Source organism: Molossus molossus, unplaced genomic scaffold (assembly GCF_014108415.1).
Source record: "Molossus molossus isolate mMolMol1 unplaced genomic scaffold, mMolMol1.p scaffold_m16_p_5, whole genome shotgun sequence".
Taxonomy (NCBI): domain Eukaryota; kingdom Metazoa; phylum Chordata; class Mammalia; order Chiroptera; family Molossidae; genus Molossus; species Molossus molossus.
In genome coordinates this window covers 90,033,518-90,060,782 of record NW_023425388.1, presented here as the reverse complement: position 1 = coordinate 90,060,782, position 27,265 = coordinate 90,033,518, and positions in this window count along the sequence as shown.

Below are 27,265 nucleotides of genomic sequence, written 5' to 3'. Positions count from 1 at the left end.
CTTGGGTCCATTTCTGGGTTTTCAGTTCTGTTCCACTGGTCTATAAGCCTGTTCTTGTGCCAGTACCAGGCTGTTTTGGTTACAGTCGCTTTGTAGTATAACCTGATATCTGGTATTGTGATCCCACCTACTTTGTTCTTCTTTTTCAAGATTGCTGTGGCTATTCGGGGTCTTTTTTGGTTCCATATGATCTTTTGAAGTATTTGTTCTAGTTCTGTGAAATATGTTGTTGGTATTTTAAAGGGGATTGCATTGAATCTATAGATTGCTTTGGGTAGTATGGACATTTTAATGATGTTAATTCTTCCAATCCATGAACAGGGTATGTGCTTCCACTTTTTTATATCTTCCTCTATTTCTTTTTCAATGACCTGTAGTTTTCTGCAAATAGGTCCTTTACTTCTTTGGTTAAGTTTATTCCTAGGTATCGTAATTTTTTTGGAGCGATGGTAAATGGGATTGTTTTTTCAGTTTCTCTTTCTGTGAGTTCATCATTGATGTACAAGAATGCCGTCGATTTCTTGACGTTAATTTTGTATCCTGCTACTTTGCCAAATTCATTTATTAAGTCTAATAGATTTTTGATGGGGTCTTTAGAGTTTTCTATGTACAATATCATGTCATCTGCAAATAATGACAGTTTCACTTCCTCCTTTCCAATTTGGATCCCTTTTATTTTTTCTTCATGTCTGATTGCTGTGGCTAAGACTTCCAGTACAATGATAAATAAGACTGGCGAAAGTGGACATCCCTGTCTTGTTCCTGTTCTTAATGGAAAGGTTTTTAGTTTCTGTCCATTGAGTATGATGTTGGCTGTAGGTCTTCCATATATGGCCTTTATTATGTCGAGATATGATCCCTCTATTCCTACATTGCTGAGCGTTTTTATCAGAAATGGATGCTGGATTTTGTCGAATGCTTTTTCAGCATCTATTGATATGATCATGTGGTTTTTATTCTTCATTTTGTTTATGTGGTGTATCACGTTTATTGATTTGCGAATATTGTACCAGCCTTGCATCCCTGGGATGAATCCCACTTAGTCATGGTGAATAATTTTTTTGATGTATTTCTGGATCCGATTTGCTAATATTTTGTTCAGGATTTGGCGTCTATGTTCATCAGGGATATTGGCCTGTAGTTTTCTTTCTTCGTAGTGTCTTTTTCTGGTTTTGGAATTAGAATTATGCTGGCCTCATAGAACGTGTTTGGAAGTCTTCCTTCTTCTTGAATTTTTTGAAATAGTTTGAGGAGAATGGGTGTTAGTTCTTTTCTGAATGTTCGGTAAAACTCCCCCGTGAAACCATCTGGGCCTGGGCTTTTGTTTGCTGGGAGAGTCTTGATTACCTCTTCAATTTCCTTAGTTGTTATTGGTCTGTTCAAGTTTTCTATCTCTTCCGGGGATAGTTTTGGGAGACTGTGTGTTTCTAGAAATTTGTCCATTTCGCTGAGATTGTCGAATTTGTTGCCATATAGTTGTTCATAGTAGTTGTTAACGATCTTTTATATTTCCGTGGTGTTGGTTGTTACTTCTCCTCTTTCATTTCTGATTTTGTGTATTAGGGTTCTCTCTCTTTGTTTCTTGGTGAGTCTAGCTAAGGGTCCATCAATCTTGTTTATCTTTTCGAAAAACCAGCTCTTTGTTTCATTGAACCTTTGAATTGTTTTTTTGGTCTCTATGTCATTTATTTCTGCTCTGATCTTTACTATTTCCTTCCTTCTACTTGCTCTGGGGTTTTCTTTTTGTTTGCTTTCTAATTCTTTAAGTTGTGAGGTTAGACAGTCAATTAGAAATTTTTCTTGTTTTTTGAGGTAGGCCTGTAGTGCTATGAACTTCCCTCTCAGAACTGCTTTTGCTGCATCCCATAGATTTTGTGTTGTTGTGTGTTCATTTTCATTGGTTTCCAGGACGTTTTTCATTTTTTCCTTGATCTCCTCTGTGACCCATTCATTGTTTAATAACATGCTATTTAGCCTCCAGGTGTTGAAATGTCTTTGCATGTTCTTATTGCAATTGATGTCTAGTTTCATGCCATTGTGATCTGAGAAGATGCTTGATATGATTTCAATCTTCTTGAACTTGTAGAGATTTAGTTTGTGTCCTATCATGTGGTCTATCTTTGAGAATGTCCCATGTGCACTTGAGAAGAATGTGTATTCTGTAGTTTTGGGGTGTAATTCTCTGTAGACATCTATTAAATCCATTTGGTCTAGTGCTTCATTTAGAATCTCTGTTTCCTTGCTAATTTTTTGCCTAGAGGATCTATCTAGTGCTGTCAACGGGGTGTTGAAGTCCCCTGCTATGATTGTATTGTTGTCGATTTCTCCTTGGAAGTCCTCCAGAAGATTTTTAATATATTTTGGTGCTCCTATATTGGGTGCATATATGTTTATCAAGGTTATATCTTCTTGTTGGATAGATCCTTTCAATATTATGTAGTGGCCGTCTTTGTCTCTAGTTATGGTCTTCATTTTGAAATCTATTTTATCAGATATGAGAATTGCTACCCCAGCTTTTTTTTGCTTTCCATTGCTTGGAAAATTTTTTTCCATCCCTTCACTTTCAACCTATGTGAGTCTTTTATTGAGAGGTGGGTCTCTTGTAAACAACATATAGATGAGTCATGCTTTCTTATCCAATCAGCTACTCTGTGTCTCTTTATGGGAGCATTCAATCCATTTACGATTAAGGTGATTATTGATATGTACTTATTTATTGCCATTTTTGTTTAGTGTGGTTCTATTTTTCTTCCCATTTCTACTGCTAATTACAGCAGTCCTTTTAACATTTCTTGCAGTGCTGGTTTGGTGCTAATGTATTCCCTTAGCCTTTTTTTGTCTGGGAAGCTCTTTATTTGATCTTCTATTTTGAATGATAGCCTTGCTGGGTAGAGTAGTCTTGGATTCAGATTCTTGTTTTTCATGACTTTGATTACTTCATGCCATTCCCTTCTGGCCTGTAGTGTTTCTTGTGAGAAGTCAGCTGAGAGCCTTATGGGGTTCCCTTTGTAGGTAACCTGTTGCTTATCTCTTGCTGCTTTTAGGATTCTCTCTTTGTCTTTAATTTGTGGCATTTTAATTACTATGTGTCTTGGTGAGGGCCTGTTTGGGTTCTTCTTACTTGGGACTCTCTGTGCTTCTTGAACTTGAATGCCTTCTTCCTTTAGCAATTTAGGGAAGTTTTCTCTCACTATTTTTTGAATATATTCTCTATCCCTTGCTCATTTTCTTCTTCTTCGGGGACTCCTATGATGCGAATATTATTACGTTTCCAGTTGTCCCATAGTTCTCTTAAGCTGTCTTCCTGATTTTTAATAGTTTTTTCCTTTTGTTTTTCTGATTGGTTGATTTTTCTACCCTGTCTTCTAATTCACTGATCCGGTCCTCAGCTTCCCTACTCTGCTTTTTAAACCTTCCAATGTGTTTTTCATTTCTGATATGTCATTTTTTATCTCTTCTTGTTGGTTTTTAATTTCCAATTGGCTTATTTTCAGTGTCTCTATGTCCTTACTCATGCTGTTGAGCTTCCTCAAGATCATGGCTCTGAATTCTAGCTCTTTTAACATGCCTAATTGCTCCACATTGATCTCATCTTCGGTGGAGGTATCTTGCTCTTTCATTTGGCTTCTGTTTCTGTGTTTCACCATTTTGGCTATCACTGTGGGCTTTGGAGCCTGTCAAGTTCTCCCTGTGGGTGTTGGTGTTCTGCTGTTTGTGGCTCCCTCTCCTGTGTTTAGATGAGCGAGGGAGGACCCACGTTGAACACCACTGTCAAGTCTTACTTTCCTGGTTAAAGTTTCCAGCCCAGGAAACGTACTGTTATCCTCTAGCTTTTTGCCTGGAGGCTAGCAGTCTAGGTTAATTGATTAGTTTTGGGTTGTCAGTTGATTGAAAAACTCCCTCTGGTGCTCAGCCAAGGGGCTTTCATGAGGGTGGGGCAGATGCTGGTTGTTAGTGAGCCTCAATTAACACTTCAATGGCCCACAGGGTGGGTTTGGATCTCCCAGGGAGGGGCTGCTGCCTCTCCTCAGAGGCCTGGGAAGGAGCAATGTGGCCACTGTCCTGAGTGGCTGCACTCAGCCAAAGCTCTGAGCGCCCTCCAAACCCCGAGTGTCCCGACACAGTTCCAGTCCTGACTCCCCTCCCTCCGCGGGAGCCCAAGGTGAGTCGCTGTGGCTGTTTCAGTCTCTGTCCCGGCTGCGCTGTGGGGCCGCCTGGGAGTGTAACCCGAGGGCGCTGCTCCCAGCTAAGGCCGCTGCCGAGTTGCCGACCATGTGCTCCCAGCCCCCGTCTCGCGCCTTCGCAAGCCTACCGGGATGGAGTCAGTGTCCCTCATTGTATGGTCCTCGCAAGCTGCTTTTCTGTTGGTTTTTCCCGTCGATTTGTCTGTGTTATAGTTGTAATTCCAGTTTGGTTCTGGGAGACGGTCTGTGTAGCTCCGTTCACTCCGCCGCCATTTTTCAGTTCCCCAGATTTTTCTTTTTGTTTACTTTCTAGTTCTTTAAATTGTAGAGTTAGAAAATCAATTAGGAATTTTTCTTGTTTCTTGAGGTAGGCCTGTAGTCTTATGAACTTCCCAGTCAGTACTGCTGTGTCCCAAAAATTTTGCTGTGTCCCACAGATTTTGTGTTGTTGTGTGTTCATTTTCATTGGTTTCCAGAAAGTTTTTAATTTTTTCCTTGATCTCATTAGTAACCCATTCGTTGTTTAATAACATTCTATTTAGCGTTCAAGTGTTTGAATGTTTTTGTGTGTTTTTATTGTAATTGAGATCTAGGTTCATGCCACTGTGATCTATCTAACAAGATGCTTGATTGTTTATTATTTTCCAGAAAATTTAGGGTTTGGCCTATTAGAAATACTCCAATATCCTTTTAAAATGCAGACACATTTTATAACTCACTTTGTATATTATATTTTGAGGATTTAAATAATCCATTGTTGTCTATTAGATACAATCTGTTGCATTCTGTTATTGCTATGTGCCCTGTGAGCACTAATTCTATTATATTTTCTTTAAATATCCCTGAAATTGATTATTACCGACAACACATCTTTTCAGAATGCTGTCTGTGACTAGATCTGAAGTATTTCGACACTGTTTCTTCATATGAGAAAGAAAAAACACAAATAAATATTTTTTTTATATGTTACTTTAGTTGCTTGCCATGGATACTTATAACTTATTTCAAAATGGGTAAAAATATTAAAGTTTTCTAATAACTAAGATTCAATCAAAATTAAAAATATAATTCAACTATGAAAATAAATAAAATGCAGATACACATGTGATTCTGATGAGTGAGAAGTGCTTACTATTTTTATTTTTGAGATTGTTTGTCCAAGGCCTGTGTTTTAAGGTTTCATGAAGAAATATGAACTATACTGTGGAGCCTAAGAAAACGTAGTCGGCCTACTTCATAGGCATCTGTGATAGAAAACCTCTGTCACAAGCTGAGGGTGGTAAGTGGAGAGGTCTAGATGTGTGTTTCTATTTCATTATCTTTCTAAGAATTTTCTACATAAGTGAACTATGATGCTATGATTAGGCAGCAATCAATTTTCTTACTAATAACTTTCTTTAAAATTGCTTGTTATATTATTGAATTGTCATAAATATTTTATAAACAATTTATTTGGACATAGTATAATTTACTTTTATGAACTGTGAATAGAAATTTTGTTTTCTCTTATAATTATTCTAACATTGTATTTTTTCATAATAAATAATATACCTTTTCTTTCAGTAAAGAGTATTGAAATGAAACCTAAAATTAAATATAAACCTCTACTTCAACAATATAATCAATGGGACATTTTTTTCTTTGAATCCTCTCTATTTACAAAAATATTTCAAATAATTATATGGTTTGAATATTAGGTTTAAAAAGGAATACTTTATTATTACTACTTCTGCCCCCAAATAACACTGATTATAGGTACTTTTTATACTTAAAGCCAATTCAATCATCTTAGAAACAACTGTGTTTGCACATGGAAAGATTAGGGGCTTTTGGACAACTATAATTGGGAGAATTCTTACAGCCTATCGATGGTCCTACTGAAAGCATAACTTCATACATTGTATCTTCAATGCAACCATAGTGCAATGGGTTTTAAATACCACCAGAAGTCACTCATTTTCCATCTTATTTTAACTTGTTTATTTCATTCCTTGACTTTTATAGACATACTTTTGCATTGGACTCTTAGTTCTAATTATACTGCCAATTTTTTCTTATTTTTTATTATTTCCTTTTGTTCTGACCTTATCACTCCTCCCTCACCAAGTGTTCTTCTGATAAAAAATAAGCTAGTCTCAAGAACACTGAGTACCTCTGGGCAGGTTAAAGTAAGCAAATTGGGGGAATTAATTCAAACGGAAACTATTTTTAGCTGAAAGCCCTGAAATACTTGTGTTTAAGCCCGTTTGTTCACAGGAGTGATTTTCTATATGGTACAGCACATTGAGGAAATGTCAGCATCCTAAAGCATATGCTACTTATCAGATTCTGAAGCAGAGATTGAATGGCAAATAAATAAAAAAGAATTAAAAAGATATGGTGACCACAGCTGAAGTATAGAACATATAGGAACCCAATTACATATGGATCTACCCAAAATTTAGGAAATTAGTGAGATTCATAGTGAGGTTGAGGAGGAGAAGATCTGGGAGGGGAGATGTTACTGACTGAATGCTTCTGTCCCCCCAAAATCCATAATGTTGAAGCCCTCTCTCAATGTGATGGTATTAGGAAGTGGCATCTTTGAGAAGCAATTAAGTTTAGATGAAGTAATAAGACTAGAACCCATAATGGGATTAGTGCCCTGATAAGAAGAGTTGGGACCTGATGATTCTTCTCTTCATCATGTGAGGATACAATAGCAAGGTAGATGTCTGCAAGCCAGGAAGATAGTCCTTATTCAAGACCCAATTCAGCCCACACCTAGCCTCTAGAACAATGAGAAATAAATTTCTGTTGTTTAATTAATTCCACCTGTGGTATTTGGTTATAGCAGACCAAGATACCTAACACAGGAATGATCATCTATAATTTTCAGGATTGGGGTTAATCTGAAAATGCAGTTAGTCTTAAGGTATATTGTTTCTTTTGTTACTAAGTTACACTTTAAAAATACAATGAGGTGTTTCTGAATCCAGACCACTTCAGTATTTGCAAGAAATTGCTTGGGAAACTTAAGAATCTGAGAAATTTTAGTTGTTTTTATATAGAGAAGAGAATCTAAAACATAGTGATTAAATTATTTTAGTCACTAATATATAACTATTTTTTTATTCAACTTCTGCCATTGGGTCATGACTATATTTGTGAGTTCTGTTGCATGGAGATTTTATACTGAGGTTGTTTGTTTGTATATCAAACACTCTAATTCAACATGATTTAGCACTAGAGTTCAAACATTTTTCCCTGTAAAATTCATATATTTTCAGGTGTAGAATATAATGTAAAAAGCTTTTGTCATCTATTCTTCTCACTTCTCTCTCCCCATTGCTTTGTCTCAAATACCAAGAGACCTTACTGTGAATCCTTTTTTAAAAATTTATTTTGCTACAGGCGTTTCTCCTTTTCCCCACATTGACACCCTCCTCCTGACCCCCCCCCCACAACCACTGTCCCCAGCGTTGTTGTCTATGTCTATGGTTACAAATAAATGCATGTAAGCTCTGTGGTTTATCTCTTCCCTGCCCCTGCCCCCCTCTTCTGAGGTTTGTCAGTCTGTACCTTACTACTATGTCTCTGGGTCTATTTTTCTCATTATATTCCACAAATAAGTGTGATTATGTGATATTTGTCTTCTCTGATTTGGCTTGTTTTGTTAAGATAATACTCTCCAGATCCCTCCCTGTCGTCTCAAAGAATGTGATCTTTATTTCTTATAGCTGCATAGTATTCCACTGTGTATATGGAATACTCATCTATTGATGAACACTTGGGCTGTTTCCAGATCTTGACCTCACTATGAATTCAATGGTACTGTTTATTACCATGAAAACTCTCATGTTGAAACAGATGTACCATGATCCTGTAGATTTGAATAACACTATTCACTCATTAGAAAATGCCTCATTCTCTATTTTTTATTTACTCCTCTTTGGGCTTTAAATTAGCCCATAGGTGTTTATAAAAAATAAAGATGGAAAGAAGGGAAAAATGTGAGAGGATATTATAATGCACATGGGTGTATTCAAATCTAAAATTTCTAGAAGTTAGAGATTGTGTTTTTAATAATCTTTTTGAAAATGTAAAACTAAAATTAATCTATTCTTTAAGAGCCTATCTGGAATTTTTCAAAGATCTGTAATTACTTAAGTCCAAATGTACCAAAAAGGATGTTGTGTGCACATCATATATTTGATCTCAGTTAATACAAATACGAAACTCACAAGTATTTTCCTCTGGGGATGATTATCCAGTATATTCTATTTTCAAAAAGCATTTGATAATTAATAATTTTGCTTAATTTTAGGAAATAAAAATACCTTACCTTCATTTTTCAATACTTCATATGAAAAGTGTTTCTTGTTTTTTAGTAAACTGTTATTACTTTATTTCTTTACATCATTTTTGTCTAAGGTGATGTGCATTTTAGATCAATATATATTAAATATCATACATTAAACTGACCCAGTTTTGTTGACTTGAAGACAATTTGCTAAGGGAAAATAATGTATTATCTTATACGTGAATCAGCCAGGAGGCAGCTGTAGGCAGCTATGTTTAACCATCATTGCTGTGAGCCTGACTTAAAGTGTTCTAACAAGTAAACCTCACACTTCACATAAACACAACAGTTCTCAGGCATGCAAGATTTTTATTTTTACTGTTCTTAGTCTCCTGAAAATTAAAAATGGCAAAGCTTTCTCCTTCCTTTTCTTCCTCCCCTGCTTCCTCTCCCTCCTTCATCCACTTTTCTATCACAGCATATGACACAGACCTACATGTTTTTGTACATGCCTTAATAGAACACTTTTCAAATATTGTAATAAAAAATTAACATGCTAAATTATATACATGTATATATGAATATAAAATTAGTTGTTTATTTTTCTAGACTAATTAAAACAGTATAAATTTTATAAGATGCTTTAAGTTAAGGTTGACCTTACAGGAAAGGCATTCATTAAACAGAAAATTGCAAGGGCAATAAGTGCTGTGGAGTAAAAGTGAAGAATATTAAATGCAAAGGAATTACAGTCTGGGACAGAGGATGGAGAAAGCTGGCACCCGGAGCACAAATACTAGCTCATTAGCTTAAGCAGAAGTGAGGTAGAAGTCAAGAAAAAACGTTTCTTGTGCACAGAACCATATGTATGATAGCATTTGGGTGGGGAAGTGGTATAATAGAGTAACTGAAAGACACTTATGATAGTTGGAGTGTAGAGAGATTTCGAAGGAGATATATGAAATAAGGTTGGAGAGAGGAAGGCAGTACCAAATAAAAGAGAATTTTAAAATCCAAGGAAAAATGTGATTTCTATTTTGAGGGCAGTGAAAAACCTTCCAAAGAATTTTAGGTGATTGACACATGGCCAGAGATACACTGTAAATCATCACAGTATCAAAAATGGATGGAAAAAAAATGAAGAGATGAAATAACATTTAATCATCTATTTCATAAGAGACTGAGATTAATCTGATAATGACATACATCCATAGAAATCTATGGCATTAAGAGAGCCCTGTCCCTTGGACTCATGAATTGCTGTAGCAATGGCAAGCATAAGAAGTAGAAATATATATTTTTCTTTTACGTGGGCCTTGGGAATTGTTCCTTATGTTGTAGGAATAGTAACAGTGTCTCTCAATGGTGTGTTGGAGCTGGTATGTGAAAATGCTAATGTTCAAAAAAAACCCCCCAAACATCTGGGAGAATAGATGCAAAGAAAAATTAAAAGAGAACTGGGAGAGTAGTTGCTGGATAATTACTTGGTCAAAACCTGACAATTTTACCAGCATCCTGGGGGTTGATGAACACTAATGAAGTTGTAGCTGTCACTGACTAGCAGCTCCATTTGGAATGAGGTGTTGATATCTGCCTATTGAAAGGTCAGTTTGTTGTCAGTCGCAAGGTGTAACTATTTCTGGTTAGTGCCAGGAGATTTACTTGTCTGTCAAATGAAAAACCAGTGATCAGAAAAACCTCTTCGTTGTACAAACACAGGGAAAAAAAACAAAAACATACAATATTGTTTTAACAAGGTAAATTATATTTTAAATTTTATAAATAGATTATAAACTAACATAAAATCTAGACTAATGTACCCATAAGATTCAAGACATTTCTATTTGATCATACAATGCCCAGGAAGTCATAACCTGTCTACAAGTAGATCACTTCCCACATATATTACATTTTTAAATACAGAGATACAGATAAAACTAAGGTTTTCCTATTTATTTATTTATTTAATATTTTTTATTGATTTTTTTTTTTTAGAGAGGGAAGATAAGAGGGAGAGAAAAACATCAATGAGAGAACATCAGTTGGCTGCCTCCTGCACACTCTCTACTGGGGACAAGAAAGTGTCTTTTGGCTTTAGCTTGGAAGTTATGAAAACTTCTTTTTTAATCATAGCGAAAGACCTTGAATTTGGAAAACTTTGGAAACTTTTCTCTCCATAATTTCCCAGGCATGTGCACTGACTGGGAATTAAATCCATACCTCTCAGTCCATGGGATGAGGCTCAATCCACTGAGCCACATGGGCTGAGCTAAAACTAAGCTTTGTTTACAGTTAATCTGTAATCAAATTATTCTGAATATAAGTGTTTCACCTTTGGTCATATTTTTGAATTTAAGATGCATACCTCTAATTACAGCTGCATGGCAGTTCACAAGGTTTTTATGAAGAGATTAGGTGACTTAGTTTGGAAATTGATCCCAAGAATAAAGAGAAGTGTGGTATAATACTTTGGCTTTGTACAGAGTACTAAGCATTATCATACTCACAAAGTGTAGAGACAGGAATTACTAGGGGGCAAAATGTCAGTCAAATCATGAAATATTTAGTCTTAATGTAATTGTGATTTTGAAAGTCAGGATGCTTGAGCCAAAAAATGGGTAATAGTATACTGAAAATAAAGGAAGAGAGCATAGCTTAACAGAATAACTAAAAGAAGTTTAATTAATCAGGCTATGAGAAAAGGTCACTGGGTTAAAACTAGTGAAACATTGCAGACAATGAATTTAGTAGAAATAGTAATAGCATCTGATCTAACCTAGGTGGTGGGGTCCCATGCATAATTATTTCCTCAAAATAGCTGTATTAGTAAACTAATTTTTTCCAAGTCTGTATTCAATGTCATGGTCAAAATACTAAATATTCTTGTCAACTTGTCATAATAAATCCTATTTATATTTTTTCTAAAATGCTTGTTTTTCTATCTTAGTGCAAATAATTCAATTTTGAACCCATCAAACCTAGGATGAGGCTCATGGACTGACAAGCATGTAATTTAGTGGCTAGACACATCATGAATTTGACCAAATATTAAGACAATGTACAAAATGTCTGGGCCTCTGGAAATGTTGCTTGCAAAGATACAAAGCATTCCTAATGTCATCACATAGAGATAAAGCACATCACATAAAGATAAAGCACATAGAGATAAGATCTTCAAAAGCCAAAGATAGTGGATTCACAATGACCTGGACATACATTGTCAAGTATAATTTTAGAAAAATGAACCTCAATGAAAAGAGAGTAGGTCCTACATGGATTATTCCTGGGAAGTCTGTGGTATCCTTTAAATGAAGACATGAATTGAGGTAGCCAGCCAAATAAATGGATGAGTTCCTAGCCATGGGTGGGGATGCTTAATGCAGAGACCTAAGGCTTGATGAAATCTAGCACTGTAACAAGGGCCATTGTCATAATGGGTTGCATATGTAATTGAGGGTATCTTGATATTACCAAATGGAATGAGAGACACTGTGAGACCTTGAAAAAGTAAAATAATTTAAAGATGTAAAACACATCTTGATGTGAGGATTCAATGAGGTAGTGTATGAAATGTGGTGATGGACAACTCCCATAGTTTCTCTTTATGCTACTAAATCAATAAAGCTTCAAGTTAAAGCAGCATTTTGTATTAGTAAACTTGTTCTTCATTGAATTTTTATATTGTTCAAAGGACAAATGTACACACACATGTGTATATGTATTTTGACAGTAATAAGCAGTGTTTGACACTGAAAATAAAATATACTTTAGAGGTGGATTGAACATAGGAATTGAGAAATTTTAAAAGGATAAGAACATTTTCCAGATAATTAGACATATCTTACATGGCTCCACTCTTTCTGATATAAAAAATAAATGAAGGTAAGTACTTTGTGGTGAAGAGTATGACAAGCAAAATTTTGGCTAAGTGAGAGAGTCAAATGAACATACAGAAAAGAGAGACTGAACTGGAGAAGTCCATTGAATATCTGATGATTGAAGTCATGAAAATAGAGGAGGTGGCCAAGGGACACAAGGATGTAAGGTACAGTGGAAATCCTAAAAGGGGATTTGAGACACACTCACATCGAGCAGTCCCCGACGAGGTGAGCCCAGAGGAACTGGTAGACAGAGAAGCGGGGCAATGGCAAAGACACATGAACTGAACTTGCAAGGGAGTGAATTTCTAGGAGGAAGTGGTCCACAAGGTTTCTGAAGCTAAAAGGTCATGTAAACTAAGGCAAGAAAGTGGCTTTTGGGTTTAGCTAAGAAGTTATGAAAACTTTTTTTTTTTTTTTAATCAGAGTGTATTTCAGTCACATTCAGATGTATCTGATCACAACAAAAAATCTTGAATTTGGAAAACTTTGGAAACTTTTCTCTATATAATTTCCTAAGGTATATTTGTTATGCGATAGGCTTATAAAAAGTTATGCTTAATGAGAGCTGAAGTAATTAGTTCAATGACTCAAAGAAATTCTAGATTTGGAAAAACTACCGTAAGAATATTTATACAAACTAGTATACGCTCTTCAAGTATGTATTTGTTGTTTTTAAAATAAATGGCATTTAAGGATACTATATATAATTTTAAAATATAAAGTAGAACCATATAAGTTGTTGGCATGACTGTGCCATCTATATCTGTATTACATCTATTGATTTTTTAAAAAGTAACCAATAGTAAGATACATAATTCTTTTGTGAATTTTGTTCCTTCTTAAACTGCTCAAACATGACCTCCCCTGTATAACATTCCCTCTGTCATTTTCTTGATGGAATAACTCACTCCCCTGTACCCACACTATAACTTGGGCAAAGTGAGTATAAATTTCAGCAACGTTTTAGATGATGGTGCCTATTACTAGATCCTGGGCTTCAGGTTTTATTCCTGTGTTCCCAGTGCCTAGTATACAGATTGGTACATAGTAACAGATCAAAGAATGTAACCTCCTGAAATAATTCTCTTGGAGAATTCAGATTATAGAAATAGAGGTGATCTTAGATACTTTTAGTTTAATTCCTTTGTTTTTTTGGTGACAATACTGATAGTCTAAGGTATTGAATGTCTTGATCAGAAAATTAGTTCTTATCAAATAATGGCTTTCATCATCATATTTTTACCTGGAAATAGATTTGCAAAATACGAACACCAACGAAGTTGCTGTATTTTATTTCGGAAAGCAAAAAATTGCGCAACATAGCATTTTCAAATGACAGGGTAAGAAAGAAGAGGGAAAAAACATATATCCCGTCAGGAGGCATGCTTTCACAGTGATGTGGACAAGCACCTTAGAGAGGTTTTGATCTCACATATGTTTTCCAGAAAAACATTGAGGTCGTTTGAAAAATATTTCACATTTCAAATGAATAGACAATATTTGTATTTATAGGCAAAAGTACTTCACATAATAGTACTAAAAGGAGGCATGCTTCATATCCATTTTCTATTCTATGTAAATAAAGTATTCATTTTCTCTGAATACAGGGTATATGAGTTGGAACATGGTTTCTCAAAAAACAAATTAAGCAACCTTCCTTTGAATCACGCAGAGAGGGATAATTTGCCGTCGGTCTGTGAAAGAGTGGAACAGCTGCACCTGTGGGGAGCATGTACAATAACATGCAGCGATTCTTTTAGGATCCCAGGGAATGACTACATCTCTCTGCTATGGACATTTATTTACACAAAATCATAGAATCTAAAGATGGCAGAAGACTTTGGAATTATTTATTATCACCTGTACTAAACATTTAAATTTGAAGAATAAGATTTTCAAAAAAGTTTCTTCCTTTTCTTTTCTTTCCCTTTTTTCTTACAGCCACTTTCAGGGACCTTAATGACTTTGGTGCCTTTAAAGCTCTGGAACAGGGCTTTACTGTATTGCCAGCGTCCTCTCAACTGCTGCAGAAACAGGTAAGCGGATTCATCGGTTGGCTTTTCTTTCTTTTCCTGAACTAATGCTAATAAATGTCCTAATTGCTATAGAGTTTTATTATGTCTTTGAAACGTTCAAATTATTGAAAAAATAATCTTCATATAGTAAGCCAATCTGCCTATAATAGTTCCTTTTTGTTTTTACTTCTTAAACCCGTATAGAGGAAAATCAAATATATTTTTCAAAATAGCACTTTAAATATTTGAAGAGGTTTATCTTGTAATCTCTAAATTTCCATTTCTATCAACAAAGTCTATTTTTTTCCGATATTCCAGTTGTTATATAGCATTGCTATGTATCAATATTTTTATCAATATCCTCTGATGTGTTTTCCAGTTTCTGAGTATGGTTCAGACTGACAAGCCTCAGAGGAGGGAGCAGGGTGGGGAATGAGATAAACCAAAGAACTTATATGCACGTATGCATAACCAATGGACATAGACAACAGTGCTGGGGGTGGGGAGGGATCAGGAGGAAGGTGTCTAGGGGGGAAAAAGGAGAAACGACTATAACAAAAATAAATTAATAAAAATTTTAAAAAAAAATATAAGCTGTTGGCAGAGGTTGCTTGGGGGGCTAGGTGGAGGGTGGAAGGTGGAGGGATTAAGTCAAAAAAAAAAAAAAAACAGAGAGAGAGAGAAAGAAAGAAGAAACTCAAAACTCAAGGACATGAACAGCAATATGCTGACTGCTGGGGGAGGGAGTGGGGGGAGTTGGAATAGGGCATTGGGGGGATAAACAGTGATGGAAGGAGACTTGACTTGGGGTGTTGAGCACACAATACAATATACAGATGATTTTTTATAGAATTTTACATCTGAAATCTATATAATTGTATTAACCAATGTCACCACAATAAATTCAATAAAAAATAAAAATGTTATTTCTTTAAAAAGAAGTAAAATTCAGAATTGAGTACTCTAAATGTGATTTTACTAGATTAGAAAATATTGTAACTCATTTGCGATATCTGTTTATTTAACAACTAACTATTAAGCATAAATATGTGGGAAGCAGTTTGGATTGGTCAGGCTAGTCAGTAACCCAGCCACTGCATAGCCTACTCTCCAGAGCAGACACCTTGGAGTTCCTTGCTCACCGAAGGCACCTCACACAACCTCCCAGTGCAGCTCCGAAGGCACTCACACAACCTCACAGTGCATATCTCCTTCCAGAAGATTTTAGTCATGTTCTATTGAAAGTTTGAAATCGGCCAAGAAAAAAATATTTACACCATGGAAATCACTGAACACTACAAACAAGTGTTTTGATTTTTTGTTTGATTGTTTTGCTTGGATTTGTTTTATTTTGGAGATCTGGTTGTTAAACATATGCAGGCATACCACTGTTTCTTTGTTTGGAGTTTCTTCTTCCTCATTTGTGGGATCCAGGCAGTAATTTTTTGTTTTTTTTTTCTTTTACTGAAAGACTTGGTCCTATAACTAGAGCTGATTAGACTTATGGCAAACAAACTGGGACATTTATAGACACCTGAAAATAATGTTTATTCTTTGTTAATAAAGTATAACATTTATTTCCACCTTATTCACTATATAATGCTGATTCTCTACACATTTATTTATTATCTGAACATTTCAAATCCAATTATTTCATATGATGCCAATGGCACCGATGTGTAAGCTGAGTTGTAGGTGCTTCACTGCCTTCTTCAAGCACAAGCACCCAGAATGGTTGACTACTCATATGGAGGACCTGCCACCCTTCCTTTTTATTGCTGCTTTCAATTTACATAATCGTCATCTACAGTTTACAGCCAAAATTATTACTAGAACTCCCAGCAGTAAAATCATGTAACTATCTTCAAGAGAACTCTATTGCCTCATTGAGGATGACATTGCCTTGATACATAACATATATTATATAGACAGCTGTGATTTCCGGAATGCAGTAAAAGATTCACTGTTCTCTGAGCAGACTCAGAACATATTCAAAATTTTAATTGAGATTATTTAACATTTTATTATCCTAGATGGTAGATATCAACCCACTTATGCCTTTAAGAAAAAATGGGGACTCAACAAGTCTGAAGACCGCTTTCCAGATGCTCCATAAAGAATATACTATGAAGAAAATCAGCAAAGTTTACTGAACTAACACAAGTGACACCTAATTATATCTGCAAACAAAATAAAGGAGAAAAATAGCTGAGCAAATGCAAAGCATTTTTCATAAGCACTGAGACACAGAAAATGCATCTGAAATTGCTCTGGAGGTGGTGTTGGCTGCTTTTGTTCTGTTTTACTTGCTAAAATTTAAGACAAATTATGATCCACTTGCATTGTTCAATAGACCAAACCTTGAACTAAATGTATGGTAGCTAATCAGTATTAGCAAAAATTGCCAAGAAAAGGGAACTTATTGAAAGTAAACTTATAGTTTTATAAATTAAAAGCTTTGAAGTTTTAGGACGTGAACACAGAATTTATAAAGAATATGAAGTGGAAAGTGAAAAAGTCTCACCTGGCCAGTGTGACTCAGTGGATTGAGTGTCAGTCATCCCATGGACTGAGAGGTCTCAGTTCTGGACAAGACATATGCAATGGTTGTGGGTTCGATCCCCAGTAGGGGGTGTGCAGGAGGCAGCAGATCGATGTTTCTCTCTCCCTTCCTTTCTTTCTAAAAAATCAATAAAACATACTTTAAAAAAAGAAAATGAAAAAGTTTCTTGTTGAATTACCTGTGGATATCTGGAAAGAAAGGTCTACATTGGAAAGAAAAGAAAAAAGCAAGCAAACAAACAAAAACAGAAAAATCAACCACATATTAAAAATGTTCTCCAAAGTCCAACCTTTGATTGAAAAATGCTCAAAATGTACAACCAATAACTTTTTCTTTAGATCAGTTTGGGGGATTTAACAAACAAATTATGCTCCATCATTTCTCTTATTAGCACTGGACCGTATGGGCACTTATGCATTTAGCATACTTACATGTTTCTGAGTCCAATGGCTCACTATCTCAGAGCTGGAGAATTTGGTTTCCTAAAAGTCTGACAAGGTTTTACCACATCTTGTCCTTATAAGTTTGTTTGTTTGGGGTTTTTTTTTCAAGGTCAAGTAATTCTATCATAAATTAATGTAAATGTACAGAATTACTTCTTTTTTTTAATTTATTAGCAGAATGAGATTTCTTTTTTTAAGTTTAGATATGTAATCTCTTTTATCTTAGAGTCTATTTATGACTTTCTCTTTACTAGTGATGCTGGATGATTCTGACCTAACTGATGTACATACTGTTTCAGAATCTACCCTCCAAGTAACTATGATACAAGAGATTTTTTCTCTGTTGTCCACTTTTGTTCTCCACATCCAATAAATTTATATTTATTCAAAATATGAATCTAATAAAGGTAATGTTAAACTAAAATGCTTCTCAAATTTTCTTAATAGCATTTCCACATAGTATCATGAAAAAGCATATATCTCATTAAAGAAACATGCATTTGTACCAGACATGTATTTAATAATCATGATAAAGTCCCCTTCTTTTCCCATTGAAAATACTCACTTGCTTGTTTTTATGAAATCAATGTCCACTAAGTAGTAGCATGATATATTACCTTATTTTCTATCGAAATCAATCAACTTTTGTGGTCCATTCTTATTTATTTATTTATTTATTTAATTTATCTATTTATTCATTTTTCTTATTAAGTTCCACAATATCTTAGATTAGAATTCTCTAAGGCGATTGATACAATGTTCTGAGAATTAAAAAAATAGTTTCCTGGATATTTCATCTTTTATTTTGTATATCAGTGACCTGATACTACCTTCCTCATCAATATTTGCATTAAAAGAGAGTCTATAATTTTTTTTTCATTTTTAGCCCACAGAGAGTACAGTCTTTTAAAGAGGTACAGCAGTTAGGTTTGCTCTGAATGCTTTCCTGAGGACAGCACTGATCTGCAGGAGAGGAGCGCCTGTCTTCTTCCTGAGTGGAAGTCATCCTCAGAATCACCAGATGAAGGACAATGTCATGAATGCTTACCTTCCTGGGCATGATTGGCTGTTGTCAACAATGGACAGCGAGAAGGGCATCAAGGTTCCTCCCCTACTACATTAAATTCAGGCTCACACCTGAATTCTTAGCCACAAACAGCAGCAGAAGCATCTCCATTTTCAAGAAACCATTTTCAGAGCTTTGAGATTTCGAGTCCTTAATTAAAACATATTTAGTACCTGATGTTATCTTAAAAAAGAAGTTTTTTAGAAATATTTATGTAAATTAGCAAGGACAGCCACTATTCAGTTGCCCATTAAAACTCACTTTAAATGAGAAGGCAAAGAGTTTTCCCAAGTTCTTGTATTAGTGGTCAGTGCTGTGATGTCAGAGGCTTCCTTCTCTTTGTTCTTAGAAACATCTCTCTGGGGCTGTTTCCACATACTGCGTGATACATCTCCTCAAGTTCAAAACACATCCGCTCTTTATGGCAGAGATACAACATATAGAGTGAGTGTTGCTATTTTCTTTCTTCTTTAAACATTTTTTTTTCTTTATTGATTTTAGAGAGAGGAAGGGAGAGGGAGAGAGAGATAGAAACATCAATGATAGAGAATATTGATTGGCCACCTCCTGCATGCCCCCTCCTGGGGATTTGTTCCACAACCTGGGCATGTGCCCTGACCAGGAATGGAACTGGTGACCTCATGGAGCATGGGTCAAAGCTCAACTACTGAGCCACACTGGCATGGCTGAATGTTGCTACTTTCATTGGCCCTGTTACTCTAACTCGTTTCATAAAAATTCTGACTGAATATTTTCAAACCACACAGACAGAAAACACCTCCTAATTATTTTCCAGTTATTGTCCTTTTGACAAAATTTCATGTTTACTCAACTAAATGCATATTCTGATTTTTTATTTTTCTCTCTTTTGGATGGGTCCTGTTAGCAATTTTTATTCTTATTTTTCAGGAAAGCTGTTCTCACAGCCTACTGCGGTTTACCAATGCTAGAAGGAAGAAATATTTCTTTTACCTTCTAGATGAACTCACTGACCTCCTTAGGGCTTAATATTCTTTCCTTTTCTAAAAACCTGTCTATATTTTTACTCATACTTGCTGTACATTTGCTATAGTTCATGGTTAAAGAAAACTGGAAACAATAAATTTCTTATCTACAAAGGCCCTTAAGTGGCTCTCAGAAGGCCCTTATATTCCCGTTTTTTAGGATGTCTTCTACTGCGAAAGCTGCTGTGGCCATGTTACGCATGGAAATGACCTCGTTGATGTAAGCAGGGATCATTCTCATTTATGAGTCCATTTTTTTTTTTGTTCAAACAATGCCCTCTGATAACTCTATACTTTGCTCAGTATTCTGCTTATGCTGTACCCAGAGCCTTGGTAAGGTGACTGCAGCTCCTCTCATCAAAATATGAAGCCTAGATTTCCCTTTCCTAGAATCTGGGCTTTCCATGGCACTTGATTTACCAATAAAATGTGACAGAAGTAACAGCATGTCAAATCTGAACAGTAGGCCTTCCACTCAGTCTCTTAGAAGCTCTATCCCCTGTAAAAAGGCCACAATTATCCTGCTAGACTAGAATGAGAGACCGTAGGAAACAGACTCAACCCAGCTGTCCAAGTGAAGGCTGCAGAGATGTGAGAGAGCGCACTCACAATCAGAAAGACCACATGAAAAACCCACAGATGATGGCTAACACATGAGAAAGCCCAGCCGAGAACAGAGGATTTCCCCAGCTGAGCCCAGCATAAATTGCCATTCTAAATGGAAATTTTCTAATCGAATAAATACGTAGAAAATCTAGAACATTAAAATTTTGTATCATACTCCTGGAAATTTCCATCTAAGTGGGCACTTGAGGTGTTTAACTAGTTACAATTCTGCAATATATCATTCCATATGTATTGATCTCATTTATAAGATTATCCTCAATAATTTGTCAGAAACTTTACTGAAGTACTGATGAGCTGCTACATTCCTGATATACCCATTTAGATACTCTTTGGAGAAAACAATATGGTGAGTTTGATATTTATTGTTATTAGCAAATGCATGTCAATTTTATCAATAAATAACTTTTTAAAAATATGAAAAAATATTATTCTTTCATTATTATAATTGATAATTATAAATTATAAAATTGCCACAAAATTATTATATAAAATGTGATAATTTTTCCCATCTTCTAAGTACAGTCGCATTTTCTAGATGGACATACTAAAAACTCATTCTAATGTTCTTCCAGTTAATTTATATGTAATGTGATTAACATAAATATTGTTTACATCAAAACAGCTGTATCTTACACAGATGGTTTGGAATCCTGCTTTTTTTACTTAAAAATGTATCTTGTAAATTTTTCTAAATAAAGACTTAGTAATGTATCTCATTATTAAGGAAGTATTATCTCCTAATTAAGGAAGTATAACTCAAACCTAATACAATTTTTTACTTATTAAATTAGGGTTTTTTAAAAATTAATGTGGGGAGACAACAGACAATCACATGCCTTGTTTAATTTGACCATTATTTGGAGGAATAAATCAATACATCTATTCAAGTAATAAATGCTCATATCACTTGAAAAAAAAGTTTGCACTGTAAAGGATTTCCTTCATATTTACTAATTTTTGTTATATTTGTAGTAATAAAATTTATCATTTTTTACTAGAATTTTTATTTATTTTGGATTTACAAAGTTAACATGGCAGTGAAATTTATACTCAGCAGTTTTTGGATTTTCAGATAATAATAGATTTATTATATTTATTTGTGTTTCCATTATTATTGAAATATAATTGACATGTAATATTGTATCAGTTTAAAGTGAACTACATAATGATTTTATATGTGAATATATCAATATAGAAAAATGTAAATATATTGTCAATTGATTACCACAATAAGTTTAGTTACTATCTACCACTTTTTATAGTGACAATTTTTTTCTTGAAATGAGAGTTTTAGTATCTACTCTCTTAGCAACTTTCAATATACAACACAGTGTTTTTACTTATAGTCATCATATTGTCCCTTACACCCCCAGGTCTTATTTTTCTTAGAGCTGAAAGTTTGTGCCTTTTGATCATCTTCACCCATTTTCCACACTCCCCATCTTCCACCTCTGGCAACCACCAATCTGTTCTCTGGTTCTCTCTCTCTCTTGCTCTAATTATTTTTGTAAAGATTCCACATACAAGTCACATCATACAGTATTTGACTTTCTCTGCCTCACTTACCTCAGCATAATGCCCTGAGGTTTCATCCATGTTATTGGAGATGACAGGATTTCTTTTTTATGACAGATTAATGTTCCGTTGTATGCGTATACCATATTTTCTTTATCTATACATTTTGACAGACACTTAGGTTTTTTCCATATCTTAGATATTGTAAATAATGCTGCAATGAACACAAGAGCACAGATACCTCTTCAAGATAGTACTTTTGTTTTCTTTGGATAAATACCCAAAGGTAAAATTCTGGACTATATAGTAGTTCTATTTTTAATGTTTTGAGAAAATCCATGTTGTTTTTATAGTAACTGTATCAATTTACATTCCCACCAAGTTTCACAGGGTTCCCTTTTCTCTGTACCCTGTCCAGTACTTGTTATTTCTTGTCTTTTTGATAATAGCAATTGGAAAAAGGTATAAAATAATACCTCAGTGTGTTTTTTATTTTCATTTTCCAAATGAATAGTGATTTTGAGCATCTTTATATATACCTTTTGGCCATCTGTATGTGTTCTTCGGGGAAATGTCTATTCAGATACTCTGTTCATTTTTAATTGGATTATTTTTTGTTGTTATTATTTGTCTGTTTGTTTTTGCTCTTGAGTTGCATGAGTATTCATATATTTTGGTTATATATACCAGATATATAATTTGCAAATATTTTCTCCTATTCCATACATTGCTCTTTCATTTTGTCGATTGTTTTATTTGCTGTGCAAAATCCTTTTCATTTGATGTAGTCCCACTTGTTTATTTCTGCTTTAGTTGCCTGTGCTTTTGGTGTCAAACTCAAAAACATTATAGCCAAAATTGGAAACACAGAGCAAAGGTAAAATTTGTTTTATAGCTGTTCTAAGTAGTGATACTCGACCAACATGTAAGAAAAATTGAAGGAATAAGACATGAAAATATTGAGAAAAGTATTTCAAGCAGAGGAAACTCCAAATGCCAGGGCCCTGCCACTGAAATGTGCTTGATAAGTTAAAAAAGGAGACTATGGTAAAGGAAAAGATGGAGCAAAGGGCCGAGACATAGGAGCGAGCATCAGATATACAGTGAGGGCTAGATCACAGACTTTTTTTTTTTAAAGGAGTTTACCTTTTACTCTAGGTGCAATTCTAATCCATAGAAGAATACCATAGATTATTCTATGTTTTAAAATAATTTGTGATTACTGCTCTATTGAGAATAGGCTTTGGGTGAGCATTTGGAGAAGCAAATATACCAGTAAAAAGGCTACTGAAATAATCAATAGGACAGATGTTAGTACTGCTGACAAGAATGTTAGCTACAGAGATGGGAGAAAATGTTTTGATTCAGAATGTATTTTAAATTCCAGCCTACAGGAATTGCTAATGGATACCTAGTATGAGAGAAAGAGAGAATTCAGTGATGGCTTCAAGAAGACTGTGGATGATGAAGATCAAAGACATAATCCAGGTTTCAGAAATGTCATAATGGAGATACCTATTAAATATTCAAGCAGAATATGAGAGAGGCAGTTGAATAGATGAGTCCAAATATCTGCTCTTCAGCTGAACTGAAAATAAAAATATTTAAGTGCTATAGACAGAATTAAAGCTAGATAATATAGCCACAAAAAAAGGTTCAAAAAATAAGTCCTGGTAACTCCCATATTTAGAAGTTACAAATTTGTTACAGAAACAGACAAAAACAAACAAATAAAAAATAGATAATATTGGAGGAGAATCAGAAAAATCAAGAGTGATAAATTGCAAGCCCAAAGAGGAGTATTTTTTTTTTTAAAGTTGACTACTGTGTTAAATGCTACTGTTAGGTCAAATGAGGTAATAATTCAGAATTTATCATAAAATCGATTAATACATTGTCCTTAGCAATCTTGAAAAAGTTATATTGGTGGAATAGTATTAGCAAAAGTCTGAGTGGCATGGATTTGATAAATAAAAGAATGGGAGGAATTGAAAACTTGAATATTGAGTATAGAGCTTAAAGAAATTCTTGATGAACTGAACATGGAATATGAGAAAAAGATTAATAGATGACTTGAAGAGTTTTCTTTTTAAAATTGGAAAGATGAGAATGCAATTTAATAATATGGAAGGAAGGATGATATTAGTAGACTGTCTTTGTTTTGAAGATTTTTTTTTTCTTTTTTACTGGAGAGAAGTGAGGAAATTTCATTTCCCTGGGCATTCAGTTATTGTTTCAATGTTGATGTGAGACTGATAGTATGCTCTTCAACTTAGTGCATGGTCTCCATGTTCCTCTTTTTGAAAATTAGAACTGAACTTAACCATCAAAAACATTCTAGTATTTCCCATCTTTGTCTTAACTCTAATCTGTAACTAAAACTAGGAGAAAAGAAGATAGTAAAATTGTCTTAAGTTTCTCTCAGTATAGAAGTGGTAATTATAGAAATTCAGATTCAATTATTTGAATCCTGATTTTTTATCAGCTGTATGCTGTCAAGAAGTTTATTGAATGTCACACAAATGTGGCTTCTGGATCTGTATAACAGTAGTTATAATGTGATACTACTTGTCTCATCAGGTTACACAAAATATAAATGAAATTGCTTTATTAAATTTTCCATTACATAAATATTATAAATTTTGGGGTGGGAAAAAGTAGGTTTATAGTTGTGAATATGCAAAACAGAGGTTTTTTTTGTATTATTTTATAGTCAAATCTCAATTCTTGAATGTGTCTCATCTTGAACAATTTGGTTCTTGACCAACTTGTTCACAGAAAAAAATGTTTCTATTGTCAAACAAAACTTTGGTTCTTGGCTCTTGACCAGACTGATATCTTTTATGCTGATACCTGTATGATCAGTCACGTGTCTCTCAGACAACAAAGAAGAGAATGCATGAGCATGAGTAAGTTTACCACTAAACCTTGTGTTGTTAACATCTCAAAAAATTGTGCTGTTAATATTTCTGTGTGTGTTTTTTGCTTTTAAAGTAAGTTCTAGTGTGTACATAAATTTTTATTTTTACTGTACATTTAATGCCCTTTTTGTTTTTAAAGTGTTTATTTATAGATTAAATAGTACATTAGACATGTACTGTATATAAGAAAGTTATCTTTTGGGGGTCTGAAATGGAATAATTCAATTTATATTGTTTCTCAAACAGCCTTCTAGAAAAAAATAAGTTTGAAAACCAAGGTTCCACTGTATATTGATTATTGTATTATTTATTTGTATTAATACTGTAAAAATATAATAGAAAATGAAAAGCATATAATCTTTATACAATATTGTATAAAACTGAATTAAATGTACTAACAAACTAACAAGTCTGTTAGAACAAAAGCAGGAACCATAATTTGCTAACAACTTTTATTTTAGCCTCTATTTTAGTACTTTGCAGGGACTAGCAGTTCCAATTCCTGCCTAGAAAAGAGCTAATTGACTGCAAGGATTTGGCTGATGCAGAAGGACTCAACATACTGATGCCAAGATCTTTCTTGGAAACCTCAAGAACACAGACTGTACATCCCCATTTTTCTTTCCTCTTCTGATGAAAGCCACCGGCTTGACCAGAGATGTTAAGATGACTTTAGGAACAGGAGTCTGCCATTTTCTCAGGTTACTGGCACCTGAATAAACCATTTACCTTTTCACCAGCATCTGTTTTTCTCTTCTATCACAGCAGGCAGCCAAATCTGCATTGCCTAACAAACTGACTTTTGCCCTCTCCTGTATTTTGACTGTCAATCACAAACACCTTTTTCAGACACAGAAAATCTATATCTTTCTGGTGAGACTATTTTCATTATCTTTTTACCTCTATTGTTCCAATTACACACTATTAGCTTTAATTTTCACAAGCACCCTAAATTCTCTTTCATGAAAACAAAATTCTGGAAAAATTAAAAGCATAAAATGCTTTGGCCGCAAAATTGAAAACCTTTCAATCAATATCCTTGTTAGGCAAAATGGTTTCTAGTGCTTGAAGTGACCTAAACCATCATAAGAAACAAGTTGTTCTCAGTAATCATGGGTTCACCCAGGAAGAGGTGGGCCTGTATCACCTGAAAGAAATGTTCTTACATAGATAAGTAGACCCATTAAGTTGTTTACTGTCTTGGAATACACAGCACTGACAAGCACATGACAATAGTCTGCAAGCCACCTGTGTTCCTGGAGGCTATATATATGAAGTCTCCATCCCCTTTCTGCTGCAGGAATCCACTGTTGTGCTGCAGTCCAAAACTCTGCATCTGTCCATAAGTTCCATTAATAAATTCTTTGTTTAATTCTGTAATTGTCAGTCTCTTTTTTAGGTCTCTTGGCCATCATCCCTTATAGGTTGGTTCCAATTGTTTATTTATTCAAGGTTTGCTATTACAATATTACTACTAAAATCAATTGCATTGAATGTTATCATCTACACCTTTCCTTTAGATAATTCAGGACACTGATTTTTCCATAGTGGAAGGGTTATATATAACAAATATATATATATTTAAATTAGCTATTTTGTTAATCTAAAAAATTACCTATATAGATGTATAAAGACAGGGATTGGTTAAATCATTTTTATTCATCTATAATATAAAGACAACAAATTTGTTTTTGAAAAATTAATGACAGAAAGATAATTTAGATTACAGTAATATTTGAAAAAAATTGGAAGTATACATATTGAAATGTTAACAGTGAGTGTAAGATCACAGATGATTTTTACTTTTGTCATTTGTATATTTGGTATATCTTGAAATATATGTACATTGCTTTTACAATAATACAAATGCAACAAAGATATGTTTTAAATTATGGAAAGAATCTGAGTCAGAAAACATGCCGTTAGTTTAGTCAGGTCCCTTAATTTCCCCAGAATTCACTGATGTTTGGTTCACTTAAATTGATTAGCAATTTTTCTGGTTTCAGTATACACTCTCGGAGAAGTGCTTTTGGAAGAAACTCTGTACTTATTGAACATAGTTTATTTTTAAATGTAAATTTACAGAATTCCTTAATTACTACAGGTGCAGCCCAACCTTATAAAGTAGCACATGTCTAGTGGGCATTCAAGTGGTTAATAGACTAAATATCTCTGATATACAGGAAATCAAGATGTGTTGACACCTGGCTATTTTGGGGGAGTGGCAGCCCTAGTGCCTCCCGCATGCTGACATTCTAACTATACATTAGTATCAAAAATTCTCTGTAAAAATGATTACTCTGGAAGTGAATGACAGAAGAAAAATGTTGCATACATATTTTGTCAGATTTGTTTAATCAAATGTGACATTCATTCCCACACCCCCATTCCTCCCTATTTATAGCCCAGAGTTGGCAACAGAATAATACATTAATCACTACAAAGAGCCTCTCCTCTCAAACTTAGCATAAAGCTGCAGAGAAGGCATACAGCTGGGGAACAGAGGCTGGGTTCTGGCTTTGGTTCTGATATGTGACCTTGTGAGTTTAACTTAGAATCAAATTCACTTTCTCATCAGATAATTTAACTAAATTTTCTCCAAACTCCATTTGAATCTACATTTCTGTGATTTAAAAAATAATAATTTTTGTTTGGATTTAGATGGGAATTACTTTACTAAGTCTTCGGGACATTTCCATTACTTTTAAACAGCAACATTGGTCATTTGCAAGATTAGTTTTGATGACACATTTTCTTTCTTAAT